The sequence below is a fragment of the Lissotriton vulgaris genome, chromosome 3_1 (genome assembly GCF_964263255.1).
Source record: "Lissotriton vulgaris chromosome 3_1, aLisVul1.2, whole genome shotgun sequence".
In the NCBI taxonomy this organism is placed as follows: domain Eukaryota; kingdom Metazoa; phylum Chordata; class Amphibia; order Caudata; family Salamandridae; genus Lissotriton; species Lissotriton vulgaris.
Genome location: NC_141689.1, coordinates 194,906,640 through 194,928,925, shown reverse-complemented (window position 1 = coordinate 194,928,925; position 22,286 = coordinate 194,906,640).

Here is a 22,286-nt window from a genome sequence, read left to right as displayed (position 1 = left end):
GCACTTTACTAGGGACCTACTAGTAAAACAAATATGTCAATCATGGATAACCAATCACAATAACAATTTATACAGAGAGCATATGCACGTTAGCACTGATCAGCAGTGGTAAAGTGCCCAGAGTCCTATAGCCAACAACCACAGGTCAGGAAAAATAAAGGAGGAAGAAGCAAACAGTTTGGGGATAACCCTGCAAAAAGGTCAATTTCCAAAAATGATCATGTCTTTTATTTGTCTGTTTTAAAAACAACACATAAATAAAAGGCATTGTCATTTACAATGCCAATAGCTCAAACTCTTGTAAAGGCAAGACTCATTGCATTTTAAAGAAGCAGCTGCCATTGTCCTGGGATGCTTGGAAAGTGAAAGTGCGCATGGCATACTGAACATTAAAGGAACGCATGTCGTGCCTGCAGTAGGAGAAACTCATTAAAGAAAATAGTGCTTACTGACTAAATAAGGCGTACTGTGTAACAACAGAAGTAAAAGGCCCAGACCTCATGGGAGGTTACAAATTAAGACAAGCTGGTACTAAGGAGGGACTAACAAGCCTATTAACCAATCAGAAGCCAGAACTTACAGAGGACAATAACGCAAGTCAAGGAAAAATATTGGTGAATCGTGGGCGGAGCTTGAAGTCCATACTCGAATACAGCATGCCTCGCAGAGCAGCACATGCACTGCCAGGCTCAACCTATGAAAAGGCAGTGTGGTAGGAGATTTGCCAACCGGTTATTGAAAATAGCTCGAACTGTAATCAATTGAAACTTTTCTGGTTTACTATTCTAGCAAATATGAACAATGGAAATTGGATTCAAATCTTCTATTGGCCTGGATAGTGTACTTAAGCCCAACAGGATCAATAATTGAAGGGAGGACCGAGGACAATACTGACAGGAGGGTAAAAGTTCACACCTGCAACTTTCCATGTTAGGCAGAAGAGCGGAAGAGATGCACTCAGGAAGATAATTTGCTGCAGATACCCAAAAGTAAAGCGTTGTTTATTTATTGCATGTCTGACTTAAGTGCGACATTTGTGCAAAACTCAACAGGCACTTGTGCATACTAGCAAACAAACAGATTTAATAACCTTAGCTGGAAGACCGCAAAGGTAGATTCTTGAGAAAGACACTAGGCAAGTAAAAGCGAACAAGAGCGTACATTAAACACAATGATATTTGAAAACATGAAAACACCACATTATACAGAAGACCTGTCTTTATAACCAGAGACCAGCCCGCCATGGGCAGATATCTAATGCACTTGATGGACCTCACTCCCTTCTCCCGGTTTAGCATCATTGTGAGCGAGCTATGCTGCAACACACAAGCACAAATACCTGTGGAAGACGTAGGCCTATGCCTTTCACAATAAAACATGTATGCATGCACATGTAAGAATGACATTGTGCAATGAGCAAACACCACATGCCTGCAGAAATCAGATGTGTTAGTGAGTTTTTGCTTGTGTAAGGACCTCCTTGCCTGCCTACAAAAAATTATCAGGCCTTACGTAGAACTCTGAAAACAACAAGGGAGACCATGTTTGTTGTATATAGGCTGATATCCAACTGAAAATCATATGCAAGGTTATAAATGCCTTCAACCCCATGTTGCAGCATTGACACATGTCTGTGTATGCCACAGTAAATCGAAGATGCCAAGAAAAGGTTCTGCCAAACACTATTACTCCCACAACAGGAGAGGTTGACTTTCACGCCTCACCATTAAGAATGCCCTGGCATCAACCTCTTCATTGTGTCTTATAGAGTTGGAAAGGGTACCTCATCTCGCTATAGGGATAGTCTGTGAACCCCTTCTGTTTTTTTACCTACTTAATGCATTTCCCAATCTCTATGCAGGATGCAGCTGCCGTGTACACTAGCTGAACACCAAATTGTGCTCCGATGATCACTTTTGGTTCCCTCTAAAGTCATGGTTGATGTTAGCAGATGATGCCCAGCCACAATCCCCCAAACAAGATTCAGGGAAAGCATCAGAATGTCCAGAGCAGGGCATGTAGTGTGTCCTTGTGGGAACAAGTGGGATACTGAAAAGGGGCATCCCACAGGGCTGTTTTTTGTCTCCTACCCTCTTTGTCTGTACATTAATGGGCTGGTTGATACATTGAACGGGGTCACTTACAACAACGCTCCTAAGATCTCTTCGACATAATTCCCAGCTCTGATGTTTGCAAATGATACCCTCCTTCTCTCAAAATCTCCCATGGGGTTCCAAAGGATGCACAATGGCTTCAGTACCTTTTGTATTGGGTGGGCCTCGAGGCTAACATTTTTAAGAGAACATTTATGTTTTTTAATTCTGCGCTCTCCACCAGAACCAATCTTGTACTGAATGGAATTCCACTGGACAGGGTCACCATCCTTGAGTACCTGTGGATCACTCTCAATGAGTACATGGATTGGGGCTTTCAGTTAGGGAAACAGAGGTTGAAATTAGCACAGAACACAGGTGGACTGGCTAAGGTTTACAGGTCATCTTCTTCAAAGCTTCTCAACCCCTTTTGGAAATATACAAAACCCAATCCCTGAAAGACATTACTTATGGGGCAGAGGTATATGGACATACAATCGTTAAAGACATTGCATCAGTTGAACACAAATTTATTAGGGACTTATTGAATCTTCCCCATAGTACTCCCCTGACTCCGCTCCAATTAGTTCTAGGGCTGACTCCCATCTCGGAGGTCATCACCCTAAGTCCTCTCCTCTTTTGGTGGAGAATTTGGTCAACCTCTGAGTTGACCCCATATAGGCAAGCATTAGAAGAACTTCTGGAGATACCAGGCGCTATAGGTCTATCTTGGTATTCCCATCTCAGGGTCACTCTCAATAGCATAGGATTGGCTTCTCTATAGGTAGACCCTTTAGTAATCTCTTCAGTATTCTCCAAGAAGAAACTGGTGAATTGCTATAGGGCCTCAAGACTTTCCTCCCTAACGATGAGTTCAATTGCATGCACCCTAATTATGACTTTTACACAGATTAAAGATGTCTATTGATACAAGACTTTTCTTGATGAGATTTAGCCAGGACTAGCCAGTAAGCTGTCTTTGCAGTTCAGGCATGATTCGCTCCCTTTGCACACCTTTACTATTGCCTGGCGAGGGAAATTGCCTGGAAATGTCCCACCTGTACAGCAGCAGAAGAAACTGAGGCACACATTTTTATCTTTTGTCCAGTTCATAAAAGAGAAAGACAAACGTGGATAGTACAGGTTTGTAGGAACATAGGGATTCCTAACCATCTCGAGGCGCTTAGAATACTGAAATCTAGTTCCCATCATGCAATAGTATTTGCGGTATCCAGATTTCTTTTCTCTATATGGCGTGTTAGGAAAAGGCTCCTAGGATAAGGGTTGGAGATCTTATATGAACTTTGTAAGTAGGAACAGAAAGCCAGGCCTTATGTAGCTATGGCTCTTGATTTTGATATTAGGTCTTGGGACAAGAAAGTAATAAATTACCTTTTGTGACTGAGCAGTCTAATTACCAAATGTTTTTACATTTTAAAAGGATCTTAACTTGCATACAATTGGTTTATGCCTTCTTAATGTTCCAATGAACTCTTAGGGTCTTTAAAAGTTGAAATAAGGTTCAGATGAAGAACTGAACACTGTAAAGTAATCAATAATAGGGCAAGGACTGCTGGGAGATGAATGATATTCAGGGTGTATGTTTTACAAATAATACTTTAGCCATTATCAGATGGAACAGTTTTATCTTATATATCTCATTGAGTAAAACTCAGCTACCCACACTAGGCAATAACTCAGATATTTCGGGTGATATAGTGTATCCCAAATAAGCCAACTTTTAAAGGACTTTTTTGAGGTTTTTGTTCTATGGTCTTTTGTCTCAGTATTGTGGTAGGCTTCTGACAATTGATGTAGTGTGATTGTTTGATATATTTATACTGCAATGAGTTGGGATTTGTATTATAATGTTTTTAGGTTTATTTATTATCTTGTATTATGCACTTTAATAGTACAGTAAACTGAAAGAAAGTTGAAAAATGACTTGTTGAGCCTGCACTAAGGGTTTGCAGAAGTCAAGCGCATTCACTGATGGCAGAGGATCTCTTCGATGTGTTAATCACGCTACATACTCCACTCCCAATCCACTCAGCTCCAACAACTTATTCCTTTTAAAAGTAAAATACTTCAGTCTACATCTAATTAAATTCCAGTGAATTACATCGATTGCAATAGTTTCATAAGAAACAACAGTGTTTATTTTATATTAAGTTGTAATATCCACATCAATGTTAATTCTTATTTCCACCAATGTGGGAAGAGATAGAGCGCTGACACGTGTTTCGCAACGGCATTTCACGGCATGAAGATTTGATGTTCAGAAATGTGAAAGCTATGTTATACTATTCCGGGTCATATCCCTTATGTAAAGATTAGTAGACATACTAGCTATGGCACAAATAACTGTTTGTATTTTAAAGCATTGATGCCTCGAAGATGTAAACTGGTGTTATTATGTTTATTTAGCCACATGTGCAATGATGCCTGGCTTTGCTTGACTGAACCCTGGATATTCACAGTGATTATTTAGGCCTCGCTAATGGTGTCTAGTTGGAAGGTCGCATGTCTGCTCCAACCTAAAATCAAATGCTAAGTTAATACTAATACTAAAGAAGTAAAGGGGTCAGTTTAAAAATGGTAAAAAACAACAATCTTGTTAGTGCTGTAGAAAACAGCGAGAAGGAGCACGGAAAACCAGAGGTCCAGAGAACTAGAGACAGAAAGAAATGGCTATTGAGGAAGAGGGAGCTATTACAGGTATGTTTAAACCTCAGCTCATACACATCCCATGACCCAAAAATATGACTATCAAGGTTTTGCATACTATGGTGCACATTTTGTATTTTAGGCTTTTTACTAGTAGATCTAATAACACATACCAAAATAAACAACATCATGAAACTGTTTTCGAGCCTCTTGCAACATTTTGCCCCTACATTGAAAGAAAATTCATTCAGAAGGTCCCTATCACCTTTGGAGTCCCCCAAGGTTCCATCTCGTCCCCTGTCATCTTCGACAGGAGCTCCTTGTGGCTCTACTCACCGATAATAGCATCAAAATACACCCGCATTCTAATGATGCACGACTCTCCTTGAACCCTACTGTGCTTCAGACCTCCAACACCGCAAACACTCCCTTCCAGTCGTGGATGTCCAGCACCTGTACAAAGCTCAGTCCCATCAAGACAGACCCCATCCTGTTATTAACTAGTGTAGACCCGGCAGAATGACGTGAACCGTGACATCTTGAAAGCCCCACTTTCACCCAACACCAAATCTCTTCGATTCACCCTCTTCACAAACCTCACCCTCAAGGAGCACATTGCCAATAAAACGAAGATGCCCTGGCAGCAACTCTCTCTGCTAAAGAGAGCGAAACCTTTGCTCTCAGAAAGCTATGCCAGAGCTGCAGATGGTGGCAACACCCTCTCTGCTGCCTCTCAGACTCCACACAAGCCCCTTAAGGTTATCCTATACTCCCTAGCACATCTCATCCATGGCCTGACAATATATAATTACATCCCCCCATCTTAATGGAACTGTACTGGATCCCTTACCAGTCTGCACCTTGTATCTTTTACAGAACCAATCCGCCAGCATCCCTGCCCATCTGGATGTCAAGCTCACCATCTCTGGGGGCGTTTGGCACATGTGGAGGCAGGTCACCATCAGACTGGAGACTTAACAGTGTGCAGAATTAAAAAGAAGGCAACAGACCTTGTCCACCAATTCACCCAACTTCAGGAACAATATTCCGGTGACCATCAGGATCCCCCCCGCCCCCAAACCTGGTCTAATTGAGAAAAGAGTGGAAAATGTACCTGTTTAAAGAACTTTACAGAAAGTGACTCAAATTGCCATAAAGGGCCTTCTTCTTTAGGAGGAGGTCTGGCCATCTTAGTTTGGGTCTGGGATTATTGCAAGTGAGGCAGTGAAGAGCAGCATGACTGCAGAGGCAGCCACGGGTGAGAGCATTCGGATCTTTACCTTTTCTCTAGCATCTGCCGTCTCCCCAAACTCTAGCACCAAATCAAACTCTTTGATCATGTGCACGGTCAGCATCCTAAAGGCCGCGAGACTCCATTATTTTTAGAGGCTGGGAAAGTTGTGATCAATGATGTAGTGTCTTTGATATGCATGCTCAGACCCTCGCAAGTCTGGGTGGACTCTAAACAGGAATTACAGGGCGCTCCTCACACTGCTGTACGGCACTGCCTGCATTGTTTTTGCCTAATCTTATACTTTTCCACAGTGTCTAACTTCCTTTCATGCCCAGACATGTTTTTATTCCTGTGCCTGTACTTGCTTTCTTGCCCAGACTTGTTTTTATTCCCCTGTGCCTGTGCTTGTTTTCTTTCCTAAACTTGTTTTTCCCTCCTGTGCCCAGTTCTCCTGCGGCCCCGCCTGTTTTTCCTGCCACTGCATCCCTGCGGCCCGCCACCCTGCATTCCGATTCGCTGCCCTGCTCCCGCCTCCCAGCTGCTCCGCCCTCCCACATCCCCTCATATGGAGGACGCGCTGCGGCCGCGCCGCTGGTGTGCCGAAGGCGCGCCCAAGGCACGCCTGTCTGCGCCCGTCCGCGCCTGGACTGTGCCCAGCGCCAGGACCCCTGGACCCCACGAACGGCACAACGCCTGACACCGCTACGATGCCAGAACCCTCCATGCACTCAACACCGGATGATCACACACCTGCTTCCTGGCCCCCCCCCGAAGCACACCCACGGAGCTTTCACCTGCCGGAACTGCAGCTTCACAAGCATCCGCCCCACCATGCTGCCAACCAGGAAAAAACCCAACCACCTCAGATGCATCCTTCTCAACACCTGCTCCACCCACAAACACGCTGTTGAACTCTGGGACCTACATGACTCAACCTCCCCAGACATCGTCTTCCTGACTGAGACCTGGCTGAACCCCACCTCGGCACCCGACATAGCCATAGCCGTCCCGGAAGGCTACAAGATCACCCGCAGGGAACGCACAAATGGAGCAGGAGGAGGAATCGCCATCATCCACAGGAACACTCTCAGAGTCTCGACCAACACCGACGACACCCTCAGCACAGCTGAACACCTGCACTTCCAGATCCACACCCCCACCCCAACACCACCCTCAGAGAAACCCTCATCTACAGACCACCCCCGGACCCCAACCACAGTTCAGAAACTCCATTGGCGACTTCGTCAGCACACACGCCCTCGCTTCCATGGACTACATCCACCTCGGGGACCTGAACTTCCACCTCGAGAACAATAACAACACCAACTCCACCACCCTGATCGACAACCTAGCCAACCTCGGACTCAGACAACTCGTAACAACACTCAACCACTCTGCTGGTCACACGCTTGACCCCATCTTCTCCGCAATCCCCCACGTTTCTTTCAACCACACCACCAAACTCCACTGGACCGACCATCGCTGCATCCACTTCACCTTCAAGAAACCCACCACGCACCACCGCACCCAACAGATGCCTTGCCGCTGCTGTAGCAAAGTCACCGAAGATCAGCTAACCACCTCCCTCGCCCAGAGCCCACTTGCCGACCCCACCGACCCCGACACCGCCGCCCACAATCTCAGACAGTGGATCAACGACTGCGCCAACACCCTCACCCCAATCAAGAAACCCTCCAACAGTCACACCAACAAGAAAGCCAGCTGGTTCACTGAAGACCTCTGGACCTCCAAGCAAACCTGCCGAAAGCTGGAGAAGATCTGGCTCCGTGAACGAACACTGGACAGCCACGCAGCCCACAAGAACACCATCACCTCATCAGATCCGCCAAAAGGGCCTCCTTCAAAAACTGCCTAGACAACAACGCGCACAACAGCAAAGAGCTCTTCAACAGGAACTCTCCAACCCCAGCTCCAACACCAACGACGTCCCACCCTCGAAAGACCTGTGCGACTCGCTGGCCACCTTCTTCCACCACAAGATCGTAGACATCCACGACAGCTTCAACACCATGATCGCCCGACAACCACTGAGACCTCCGCCCCCACGACCAACATCCACACCAACTGCCTGCTCTCCTGGACCAACATCAATGACGATGACACCATCAAGATCATGAATACCATCCACTTTGGATCTCCGTCAGACCCATGCCCACATCACAGCTTCAACAAAGCCAGCACATCCATTGCACCCCATCTCCGGAAAGTCATCCACACCGCCTTCGAGACAGCAACCTTCGCGGAGAGCTGGAAGCACGCCAAGATCAATGCCTTACTCAAGAAACCCAAGGCGGATCCCAAGAACCTCAAGAACTTCTGGCCCATCTTCCTGCTCCCGTTCCCGGCAAAGGTCATCGAGAAGACCGTAAACGAACAACTGACCCACTACCTCGAGGAGAACAACATCCTGGATCCTTCCCACTCCGGGTTTCGCAGCAACCACAGCACCAAGACTGCCCTCATCGCCGCCACCGATGACATCAAGTCCCTGCTGGACAATGGAGAAACAGCAGCCCTCATCCTCCTGGACCTGTCAGTCGCCTTCGACGCGGTCTGCCACCACACACTACGAACGCGCCTCCAGACTGCCGGGGTCCAAGAGAAGGTCCTGGACTGGACCATCTCCTTCCTCTCTGGCAGAACACAGAGCGTTCACCTTCCCCCTTTCCACTCCGAAGCCACCGAGATCATCTGCGGCGTACCCCAGGGCTCATCCCTCAGCCCAACTCTATTTAACATCTACATGGCACCGCTCACCCACGTCGCCCATCAGTATGAACTCAACATCATCTCCTACGCCAATGACACCCAGCTGATCCTTTCCCTCACCAAGGACCCCCACACCGCCATAGCCAACCTTCATGAAGGAATGAAGGCCATCTCTGAATGGATGAGGAACAGCCGACTAAAGCTGAACTCGGTCAAGAAAGAGGTCCTCATCCTCGGATCCACCCCTTCGGCCTGGGACGAGTCCTGGTGGCCAACCGCACTGGGAACCGCTCCAACACCCACCGACCACACACGCAACCTAGGGGTCATCCTTGACTCCACCCTCTCCATGACTAAACAGGTCAGCGCCGTCTCCTCCTCCTGCTTTAACACCCTCCGCATGCTCCGCAGGATCTACAAGTGGATCCACACTGAAACTAGAAGAAAGGTCACCCACGCCCTGGTCAGCAGCAGGTTGGACTACCGAAACGCCCTCTACATAGGAGCCTTGGCCAAACTCCTGAGATGGCTCCAATGCATCCAGAAAGCCTTTGCACGCCTGATCCTCGACATCCCTCGCCGCAGCCACATCACACCCCATCTGAGAGACCTTCACTGACTCCCGGCGAACAAGAGGATAACCTTAAAGCTCCTCACCCACGCACACAAGGCACTCCACAACACCGGACCAACATACCTCAACAGACGACTCAACTTCTACACCCCCACCCGCCAGCTCCACCATGCTGACCTGCCCTAGCCATAGTCCCCCACTTCAAGAAGAGCGAGCTCGTGGGAGATCGTTCTCCCATCTTGCCGCCAAGACCTGGAACACCCTCCCCTTCCACCTACGGCAGACCCAAGACCTACTGACCTTCAGAAAACTCCTCAAGCCCTGGCTTTTCGAGCAGTAGCAGCATTTCCCACCCCAGCGCCTTGAAACCCTCAAGGGTGAGTAGTGCACTTTACAAATGAAATGATTTATTGATTGAGTGTTCTGGGAGGTGTTAAAGTGCAGTAATGAAAATGATGATGCAATGCATACAGACTGTGATCGTCTGTTGAAGAATAAAAAAGTCTGTTATAGAACTCCAAGTGTGACATGTTCATTGGAGAAAACGCTACAAATGCCAACAACGAGGTGGCCCTCTAAGTGTGCAGCTGAAGCCCTTTCTGCACTGTGTTTGGCAGCATAAAAAGAAAAGATGCTGCAGACTAGTCTGACTGAAGAGGCAGATACAGTGTGGGAGTATCTGGCTTGCGGTGTACACCTTGCTACCAATCAGGCTCCTAGCATCGGGATCGTCAAGCATTAGACAAGACACCTACCAGTGTCATGTATTCCTGCATGGCCCATTGTAGTTTTCCCCATGTTAGCCTATTTGTGCACATTGTAGGATGCACTTTCATTTGCATGCTACTATATAAACACACTGCTGTTGTGCTACTCTGTACTTTCACAAGGAATCTTCATATGTTTTTGCTTCCTGTTCTTTTCCTGCGATTTAGTCTGAAAACTCTAGACAAAGTCAAACATCATTGCCCCTTGTTAAGCTTAACCCCCTCACTCCCCCATACCGTGGGAAGTATCTACCCAAAGACCCAAACCAATGTTATCCCAACACACTTAGCCATCAAGGTCGTAATTGTTGTGGTGGTTGTTGGCCGCAGTTTTATTGGGATCATAAATCATATCTGGGTCATATACATGTCAACACAATATCCCATAAATTATATCTGGGTCATAAATGTGTCATACAACATGTCTGGGTCATAAATCATACATGCCATCGCCGTGGTCATAAATCATATCTGGGTCATAAATCATACATGTCATCATCATCATAAATCATCTCTGGGTCATAAATCATACATGTCGTCATCATTGTCATAAATCATATCTGGGTCATAAACATGTCAATCATCATATTGTGCAGATCATATCGTGGTACATTCAGTTCGTAGATGGCACGCCTACCAAACCAGTTCTTTTGTTGGTCCGTTGGTATTCCTCATTGTCGTGTTACCTCAGGGACCGCCATTTTGGCTGGTCACCCACGCCCTTTGCGTGTATGGAGGGGTAGCTTCTCCAAGGAGTTAGGCCCCCGCTACCTTTATGTGCCCTGCCGTCCGGCCGGGTCTGGGCCGCGAGCGCCATCTCCGTTCGCTACTCCCCTCCTTGGCCAGGCCACCTCACCCTGCCGTGCGGCATCCCAAAATGAGTGGCCTACTTCTACACACCGCCCTGTTGGTGTGTCTCCTTAGCCATCCGTTGTAACCATTCCCGCCACGCTTCAGGGAGGCGCACGTCTTCCTGCGGCTCCCCCCAGCTCCCGTGATTCTTGTGGCTTAAGTGCGCAATTGCGTTCCCGGACGGCACCTCGCTGACTCTCACCCCTTCTTCCGTCAGCTACACTCGGTCGTGGCCGAGAGGGTCTGGGCGACCTTGGCAAAACCCAATGTGAAAACCGACACACATATTCTGAGCCGGCCTTGCGTACTTTTGCGCAGCTGTGCTTTTTCCTTTATTTGTGAGGCCGGCCCTCCTTTTCCACGCCGAGGTGGGCGCAAGATCCACGCTCGGGGCCACTCGCACCCGGTGCGACAATCACCTCTTGTTTCCTTGCGGTATTCAATGGCAACACGTGCCCGGCAGCCTTCTGCCTTCCGCTCCACGTTTTTTTTTGTTTTTTTTTTAAATCGCTGCTTGGCTCTGTCTGCCGCGTGAGAGCCGCCTGTGTGCATGTTTATCCTCACATTCCTCCACAAATCGATTAACCACTATGCTGCATCAGCTGTCCGCCAGTACACAGCCCAGCCTGGAGGTTAGCCACTCTTTGTGAACTGAATATTAACGGGGCTTTCCAGGAACTGTGGCCTTCCGTGATTTTTGCGCGTTACAGCGCTTAACAATGAAATCTGACGGCCGTAGGAGTTGTGTTAGTCGCATCTTTTGCTCCACAGGGTACCGATAAGAGCTTCATATCTCTTTTTTTTTTTTTGAATAACTAACGGCTTGCTGCAAGACAGTAGGTAACTGACGTATGCGCAACCAATATCTCAAGTTCCTCACGCGATATCATCTCACTCGGCTGTTTAAAACCGCCCGTGCTTGTTTTTCTGAGGCATCGCTCTCTTGCTTGCTAAATTAACGTAGTTAAGACCAAAGAAAGCCTTGCCCACTTTAAACCCTTTAAAATGTCAGGCGTTAAAAACACAGTACCACTGGAGCACTTGCGGTGGCGTGCGACAGTTTGCTACCGTTCTGCCCACTTCGTACTCATTTTTATCGACCCCAGATGAATGAGACGCTGGGTGGGCCCGCCGGGATTTGAACCTGTGACCATGAGGTCTAACACAGGCCCCGGCGATGGGTACAGAAATCCACTGATACACCAGATGAGGCCTCTACAAATGTGACGTTTGGGAACAGCGGGCAAGGAAAGTGTTCCGATATTGCGCCCACTGCGTGGACTCCCGCATGTGTTTTACACCCGCTGGACTCAAAGGCTCTTTGGAATGCTAGAACTACAATTTCTCTAACATCTTCCACCGTGATACAGGCTTGGGGCTCCCTTGGCAGCGCTGTGTAATTTCAGCTCTGGGTGCCTAAAACCATGCCAACTGGACCGGCCCCTTCGGTACGGGCGCCAGAAAACTGGGAAGCGCGGCGATGATAGATGGCGCGCGCATGCTTAATTCTGCTACTATGTCCTGTTAGATGATGCACTGCTCGGACGCACGTGATCTGCATATTGGGAGATGCCCCCCAGCCTTTTCTGCGAAGCGTCTTGTATCTTTTACTTACAGCCCGGTACTTTTATACGGCGCAAGCTCGACCCGAAGGTACTAGAGCGCCTTCCATGAAAACCTGTTACCTTACACACGCAAACGCTCGTATTATGGCACGGGAACTGCTGTTACCCCGCCAAGTGGCTTTCAACACGCCGCATTATTGCAGCCGGGTACACATGCGGTGAGCACCGGCAAAAGCGTGTGTTAAGAGAAAGAGGGGGGGTGTGCTTCTTAAAGTTACTTACCTTCCTAAGTATTTGTAAATGCTCAGATACTGGCTACTAGGTCATTATTTTTTAACACCTGTACGACCCCATCATTGGTATGGATGGTTCCAGTTGTTTTAATCTTCAACCCCAGTCCATAACATATTGCGCTATTTACCTTTTAAAACACCCCAATTTACCGACCTATGTTGGCCTGCGCGGCAAGTCGGTTTTACTGTCCATCAGCCACTGCCTGTTTCTGCAGCGATTGCTGACTGCGCTGTGCTATGTTCTCGGCCTCGTGAAGTCGACAGATTTATCTAGCACGGTCGGGCCGTTAAAGTGGTCTGCCTTGAACGCCATGATTAACCGACGGAAACATCGCATCCCTAGTGTGGAGCGCTTTGATACCTCAGTATGCTCCGAGAAAATGCCATTTACCCCTGTATTTCACTAGTTTCTGATCAGGAAGGTATAATAATTTGCTTTATTTCTTCTCCCACCAGTGTCATCGCGCCACTGTGAAATGAATGAACACCATTTCTTGTGATGGCAGTCGGGTATCGCAGTTTCTACCTGCCGTAATTGGTTTTACTTAAAAAAAAAAAAAAATCTACACTGCACTTCTTATCGCAGGGAAGAGGCGAGCACGCTGCAGCGTGGTGCCAGCGAGGAGACTCGAACCTGGAATCTTCTGCTTTGTGGGCCGGCGCGTTAACCCTTACGCCACTGGCCCGGTGCCCTATTAGAATTAAGAGACCACCCATGCCTGGTGCAGGCCCTGGTAAAGCGAGTGGGCATCGCTAAGGCCGAACTACCGGGTTAAGGTCACAGCATGCCGCCCGTTACTTCGAGGCATCGTCCAACCAACCACGTGACGCTATTTTTGGACGGATTTTACCTTCACAGCTGGGGGCCGTGAGCAATTCAATATCTTTGCTTTTAACTGTTAGTCCAAAGATTGTGTGTGCGGGTTACTGGCGTGCATGGAGGCTTCACCCCCGTCTCCCCTCACAAGTATGGTGGACCACATGTCTTTAGAGCCTAGGGTGCTGACTGCGGCCCTCTCTCCCTTGCTTTCTTTTTTTACTTATTCATCTTTTTTTTTTTTTTTTATAGCGCGGACTTTACCCGAAGGTGTCAAAGCGCTTCGCAATAGGGAGATTAAGGATACATGAGGAGAAAATTACCAGTGCACCAATTACCAAAGCAAACATTCGCCTTACTCGCTGGGATTCCAAAAACACCTTTATCTGCGAACCTCCCGCTTAGCTGCAGCTAGCGCAGAAAAAACCCACCTTGCCACCACAGCTCGTCACTGGAGCTGAACGCCTCCTCCACTGATGTCTGTGGAAGCTGGGCGGCGTATGTCGGGCCTCCGGCCCCATCTCGTTGTGGCCCTCTAGGTTCCGGTCGCGCATCCTGTTAGCCGGGCTTCTGGCTTGCTCGAGGTTCAAAGACCCGGACAGACGGTCGGGCCTCAACAAAGGCTGCGCCTCGAGGGACCTGCGCCGATATGCAGATATGCAGGCTCTTCCCTGGGCCTGAGTCGGTTCTTCCTCCTTCTCCCCCGGTCTGCCGCAGCACTTCAAGCTCTCTTCTCTCGCCCAGTGGTGCCCCCACCACCCCCCCTCCTAACTCCGCATGCTCCTCTGAGGGGGGGGCGAGAGGCGGCCACAGGATGCTTGCTGCCCCGGTGGTGAGAAAGGCGGGCTTTCATCCTGAACATGCTGCAAGCATCTCGAGGGTTTCAGCCGGAGACTTTATCGAGCGGGGGGTTGTGAGCGGGCGCACCTCACCTTCTTCCGTCGTTTTCTCGAACTCCCCACAAGCCATGCTGGGCTTTGCTTCCTCAGTTTAAATTCGGGTTTTCCTTCCAGGCGTAGTAAGACTGCCTATTCTTCTTTCCAAAAGTTCAGGTGCGCCGCTTCCCCCGCTCCGCAAAAATTAGGAGCTAACTGGGGGGAGCGGTGGCTTATATCCCCCCACTTCTGTTCGTCCGTTCCTTGTAGCTGGCGGGTTTTGTACCATGCTGTCCCCCCGATTGGCTGAGGGTTCCTTGGTGTCAACAGGATGTTCCCCTGCGAGGTGTTAAGTCTTCCTGCCGCTTCTGGGTGCCCAGAACCGGTTCTTCCACTGGGGCTCGGCGTGGATTAAGGCGCCGGCCCTTGAGCCCCCCCCCCCCTTCGGGGGGGGGGTGCGGCAGCTTCTGCAAATCTGGTCAGACACTAGCATCTAAACATAACACGAGAACCCAGCTGTTGTTTATGTGCATCCATGTCTTGACACATAACTGAGCACAAGAGTTTAAGAAAACACATGGAGCAAGAGTTTTGAGACAAGATCACTTCAGCAGTTGAGATGTATAACGTCCATCTGTGAATGCTAATGTATGGAGTCCTCCACTAATCGCAGATATTTTTGATATATAATAATTTATCTTCAGTAGAAAGAGGAGGGTGGGGCTTGGTATGGCTAATCTGTCTCATACCATGACAGGACTTTTTATAGGATATGGGTTATTAGCCATGCTAACTGTATTTTTGATATGCAATTGTTTTCTAATTGTGGCACAAATACTACATTTTAGGACACGATAGTTTGAATAAATATTCGAAACTTCCTTCGATTCTTTGGTTTCTTTTGTTATGGACAAGTACGAGTGAGAGAGCAAAAGGGTGTGTCCTGTTACCGCGATCTCTGAGAGAATCGAGAGTGTTGTGTTATGGGGTGTCAAATCACTTGTTTCTCTGGCAAGGTTAGGACGGCAAGTGAGGCACTGAAGCTAGTCGGACTTGGGCTCATAGGTACTGATGTGGTATGGTGACTCAGTCCCTTCATGCTGATGTCCTGTGGGCCAAAGCATAGTTCTGTTACAGAGCAGACACCAGCAGCTTCATATTGTCATAGCTGGGAAGATTACTATGTGTTAACATCCAGTAACGGTATCCACTGTGATTTGATGGTCACAAGTTTGAATACCTGCAATGCAGGCTGAACCTTCCATTCTTCCAGGGTTGGTAAATCCAGTGTCATTTCATTTGGCAGTATTAAAAGCTCAGAAACGGAAGATGTGTGATTTGAAGCTCTCAATAAAATCAGCTATCATTTTTGGCAATGGATGATTGTTGTTACTGCACCGCATAAATGTTCTACCTCACAGTAACCTCACATCAATTCCTAATATGATACATGAAACTAACATTGAATGATTGGTGTCGAGCACCGCTAATGTACCCATGGATAATTGCCATTCATGATATATCACCTTATATTTCCACTAAGGGCCTGATTACGAGTTTCATTGTGGGGCGTCAGGTCCGCCAAACTCCCAAACCCATGGTCGGGCCGCCCACCAGATTATGAGTGATTCCTGTATCTGGCGGTCTTTATTTTCGACCATCCCACAAAGGTGCCCTGAAAATGGTCACTGCAATGGGAATGCCAAAATCAGTTTCTGCACAACATGGACTGAAAAGTCCATGCCTTGCAGGAACTGAGGTGCATGCCCCCCATGGTGCAGAGGCACAAGGTTTCCTCTCCGCCACGGTTTTCATGGAGGAAGAACCACAATGAAAACAGTGGCGGAGAGGAAAGTTGTAATATGCTTGACAGGACCGCTGCATATTGTGGTCTCCTGACAGCCGCAACACTGCTAGGGCATGGAGGTTCCCTGGGGGCTGTAATAGGGCAGTTAGAAGACCACCATCGCCGCACCCCCACGAGTCTGGCGGTCCGTGGACAAGCTCTAAGTGTCTGATGCTGTCACTACACTACATAACATCTCAGCCAATCTGCAAATGATCAATCCTTCACACTATCAGGCAATACCTTGAACATGGCTTCTATTGTGTCCTTTATCTCGAAACCAGCAAAGTCCAGTCTGATTCCCCAAACATCAGTCTGCCAACAATAGCCCTCATCATTTCCTTGCACTTTTGGATTCTCTAGCACCTCACCTCAGGTTCTCTCTGTTTCCATCCTCCTCCACCCTCCCCTGTATCTTCCCCATGTTATTGATATTATCTCTCGAAGAGGTCCTGGTTGTTAGTCGTGTTGCTGCCTTCTTAAGATGCTGTGGGGGTAGGTGGGGAGGGCCAGGTAGATCCCATCACAGTAATCCAGCTGTGATGAACTCAATGCTCCTCCTGCAGCTTCACACTTGCACCAGACAGAGGAAGCAGAAGTGACATCACTCACAACTTAATTCCGGTGACATCACAGCACTGACCCTTCATCCCCTCCTTTGCTCAGCCTCCTATAGCTGCTGATGGGCTGGTGGTAGCGAAGGAGTGGAAACTGCAAAAGTAAACATAGTTTTCCATCCTGAGGCCAGGGTCACCGAAGGGCAGGGGCTTGTGTCCTCTCTGACACCTAATTGACGTCCATTAATGTTTGTCCTCTGGGATGAATCACCAAAAGCAAGCTTCAGTCACTGTGGGCCCAATTCACAGAACTAACTTAAGACAAAAACCTAAACTTACTACTTTTGGTATTCACAGAAGTTAGGATTTTGTCTTAAATTTGTCTTAAGACAGACTTAAGACAAAATCCTAACTTAAGACTGTCTTAAGTCTGTCTTCAGACAAACTTAAGACAAAATCCTAACTTCTGTGAATACCAAAAGTAGTAAGTTTAGGATGTTGTCTTAAGTTAGTTCTGTGAATCGGGCCCTGTCTGTTATGGTTCGATTAAAGGTCGTCATAAATCATGTAAGGAGATTTGTCACCTGAGGGTCGATGCAGAACCACCTCTGCCTTGCACAGGGTCTTGTAAACCCAGCTGATACCATGTGCTGCCTGATCGAACACCTCACTCCCCTTTTCCAGTAGGAACACAATCGTATCCAAAATGCCAACATTTCCCCAAGTATATGCAGACCAAAAAAACAGAAAAAACGCTCATACGCCACTATGTCGTAGATCAGGCTGCTAAAATCAGCTGTCATATTGCATTTAGGGGACATATAAAGCGCCGCATGCTGTAAAATTCGCTTCCAGGCGCTTGCAGTGGCCAGGGAAGAGAGGGAGGGTGTGGGAGACGTTGAGGGACACACGGCTGAGCTGTAAATTGATCACAAAAACACAGGAAAGATGAGTAAGGGGAGCTCATTTCTGAAATAAGGTTGTTTTCAGGCCCTTGAGCTTGAGGCCTGGGCCCCACCCTAGCCGCAGTTTCATCCTGGGTGTTTACAAAGAGCATTTCAGATTTAATTAGCTGGAAAGGAAGCTCCTACACCCATTGAAATCCTGTCATTAGTTCTAAGAGCCGATTATTTCCCTGCATGGACAGGAAGGGATGAGGCCTTTGCATCTGGTCGGGCTCCAGCTTTCCTGAGCTCAGCCCCTCTGACAGAACCTGCACAGGTGAGAGAGGCTCACCTGGACGGGTGCAGGACTAGATCTTCTCTTGGACAATATTAGGTCACAGCCGTGCATTGCCACCACAAATGGCCAGAAGAGGGTGCAAGAGTACAACAAAAGGCCTCCAACACCTGCTTCCTGCGAGGGTGAAGGGAGCACCCAAACAGCAAAATATATTTTTTTATGGTGGCCCAATGATCCTTCCACCAGCGCTGTACAGGTTTATTTCCATCAGGTGCAAATGTGTATCTCACGTAATGAAGCCTTACACAGTACTCCAAATTCAAACTAGAGAAACCATTTACATATTGAAGAGATTTAGCATGGCCTCTCTGGAATAAAAACAAGACTATAGGCATAAAGTATAATGAGATATAAAAATGTAGCTCTTGGTCACAGTTTTAAATTACCTTCCTGTCAATGACCCACCTCAACGGTGCTCATTTGTTTGACCCAAGAAGAATGAATGGCCAAGCCACCCCGTCAGGATTTAAACATCTGACCCACAGTTTGTGGTCAATACTAACCTTTTGAAAGGAAAAAGCTTGAGGTACGAATATCAATGAAAGAATTCACTGGCATCACTCTTTTCTCAGTATTCTCCCTTCTCAAGTCTTCCACCTCCTGCCTTCTCTGTTCCTGCCCTTCTGAAGTCTTCTTCAGTCACCCCTCCCCCGCCTCTCCCTGCTTTAGTACCTCCCCGATGCCATTTCTGCACTTTGCCCACCTCCCTCCCTCACACCCGAGTTACCAGCGCATGAACGCTTCACCCACCCTGTTAATACGCCCAGCTTCAAGTAATTCACATCCTCCTTTCCTGCCCATCCCTCTTCAAGTAACTGCCCGCCACCTCCTGCACATCTCTGCCGCCTTTCCCTCCACGTTGGCAGAATCCCAGGACCGCGTCACGTGAGAGGCCGGCCTCAGGGATTGGTTGATTTGCAGTTGACTTAAATATCCCAAGGGCCTTATTTATGAAGGTCTTGCGCCACTTTTGCGTCACTTTTAAAATGGGAAAAAGTGACGCACCGGTGGCGCAAGGCCTTCATAAATGAGGCCCCAGATTTCAAGCCTCCACTAGATTCTTCTACCATCACCCTGGATATCTATATTAGGAAAAAGACAATATCAGCATTAAACGACACTAAAGTGCAGCAACAGTAGAATACTTACGCAGCTGCCAAGATGGCTCAGTGAGTTAACACTCACCACAAACTCAATGTAGAGTCTGTCCTTTCAAGACGGTAAATTGACCGTGTCAAATAGGATTCTAAGAACAATCCTTATTTACAGTGCTGAGAAGTGGCAGAAGCGTGGCATGCTGCCCTATAGAAAAAGTGAATACTATTACTTGTACTTTTATTAATATTGTTTTTGGAAGTATCTGGGTTCCTATGATTTAATCAAACCCTTACAAGGGAATGAAAGAAATCAGAAGTAACTCAACACATTTCAGACTGTTCAACAATTGCAGAAAAGGATACATTTCACATAGAACATGAAGAGGAAATTCCCACAAGCACTCGGGCTGATTACCTAAATAACTATAAATAATCCACCCAACATGCAAGGTGGCAATGGCGAGATTATAACTCTAGAAATTATCGTATGCCCAAACTTTAAGAAACTCAAGGCTGCCTCTAGGGCAAATGTGGAAAAAACAAGCCAGAGAAACAGCCAGGGAGAGACTCCTACCTATATCTCCAAGAATATATCAAAATCAGGCAAGCTTCTACGCACACTGCCAATTATAGGCATATGATAATTTAAGGAAACGAGAGCTGCAAAGGACAAAAGGAACAGGCACACGTGCACAGAAAACGTGATTACACACTACAGCGGACACCAGCATCCAGATGGTTCCATGCAGATCCAAAGAAAAAAGCCAAAACAACAACAAACTAAGCAGGCAACAATCAGAGTCGCGGAGGCGGAACCTAAGCAGTCGAACAGGAGTATGGTAGAGGCGGTGCAGGAATTTGTAATGTAGGAGTCGTAGCCTATTGTTGCTAGTGACTGCTTTTGTGCAGCTAAACTCCCATTGCTCATCAGTCAACGGCTCTGTAAGGTCCTTGTCCCACTCAAGCCTGGCCCTAATAGTAGGGGGGCGCGGTACCTCTTGTACATGTTTGTAAAGTTGAGAGACGACATGTCGAGGGGCCTCCACATGTACTATAGCGTGCAAAGGCGCGAAGGTGTCGGGTTCAGCTGGGAAGTCAGGAGTGATAGCGCGGACGTTCTGTCGTAACCTAGGGGCATATTATCAAGGGGGTTTATCTCTGCTTTTTTGGCTTTAAAAGCCAAGAAAGCGGAGATAAAATGATCTCCCTATTACCTAGCTGTCGCTAACACCAGTTAGCGACAGCTAGTAGGAGATAGCGAACATCTTCGGCCCCGCTTTGCATGTCAGTGAAATTTATCACTAATGACATGCAAAGTGGGCGTGCCAAGATGTTAGCGACTGGAAACAGTCGCTAACATCGCTATCTCCTATTACCAACTTTTGGAGATATTCGGGCTAAGCGCGATTATCTCCAAAAGCTAACACCTGCCCCTGAGCAGTTCTTAGCCATGTTATCCAATGGTAGGTGGATAACATGGCTAAGAGCATTAGCTTGGTAATACATGAATATCGCTGACTTTTCACCGATATTCATGCATTTCGGCCGATTTTTATCACTTAGCAGATAAACCTTGATAATAGCAAGGTTCCTAAGCGATAAAAATCGCCGCAGCTCGGCGATAAAAATATTGCCGCTCAGCCAACATAGCGATAATTATCGCAAGTTGTTGGTAATGTGCCCCCTAGTGAATAGGAAGGTGTCCATGATAGAGGGCGATCTGTCTTTAAAGAACTGTTCATTAGATAGGAATGTTCCATTAGTGTATAGACCCCCCATCGAATGAGCCCCTGCTCTCTGAGCAGCTTCCGACCTATCGCTTCACAGGTAACCCGGAGTCTGGGATCACTTTCAAGCGGTAATGCAGGGGAGTAAAGAAAGGTACACTCCAGAAATTGCGCAATCCGTTTCTATGCCGTCACAGTGCAGTCCACCGTGGAGGGATCACGTTCTCTGGGCCCAACCTTAGTGTGTATATATCCTGTGCTGATCGACGGAGCCATATAGCCATCTTCCACAGCAAATCTCAGTACATGCTTCTAAGCTATGGAATTTGCAACCAGTCACTATTAGAAGCAACCAATAGTATATATACTCTTCCGAAGACAGTTGGTAACTGCACTGCATTCATCTAAGCAACAGAGGCCAGAAAACAGTCACAGCCTCAAGTGCGATCCTCAGCTCATAACCCACGAATTGCAAACAACACAACTACCAAACTGCTTTCATTATGGAGGTAAGCAAAAAAGGGCTGATCTATGGTTCGCAGTGACATTACATAACTATGTACTTGCATAGAAAACTGTTATGGCCCACAAAAATATTAAGGATCTGATTATGACTCTGGCGGTCTGGAGTGGGCGGCCATGACAGGGCCCTGCTCCCAGACCGTCATAGTTTGCCGCCATGGGATCCAGGATCCTGTCAGAGGTGGCATTCTTGTGGTGGTCCAACCACCAAGTTAGTAATTGCGGGGGGGGGGTTGGACCACCTACTCAGTGGGCTGTGTGTCCACCACCAATGCCACGGCAGTCCCTGGACCGCCAGACTCAGAATTAGCCCCAAAGTATTTCTGCTATATATAAAAGATTTCAGAATAAAAAAAATATATTATATATATATATATATATATATATATATATATATATATATATATATATATATGTATGTATGTATGTATGTATGTATACATATATATATATATATATATATATATATATATATATATATATATATATATATATATATATATATATATATATATATATATATATATATATATATATATATATATAAACAGATTCCTGGCAGTTCAGTCGCTAATAAATCAGCATGAAACCAGAGCCGGGGCCCAAATGTTCGTTCAAGGTGCAGATATTTATTGGCACACGGAAAAACCCAACGCGTTTCAAAGCTTTCGCCTCTTGCTCACGGGTAAAGTGTTACGGTGGCCATTCCATATTTAAAGTGATACAAACATGAAAAATGTGCACGTGACCAACAATGATCACATTGTTGGTCACGTGCACATTTTTCATGTTTGTATCACTTTAAATATGGAATGGCCACCGTAACAC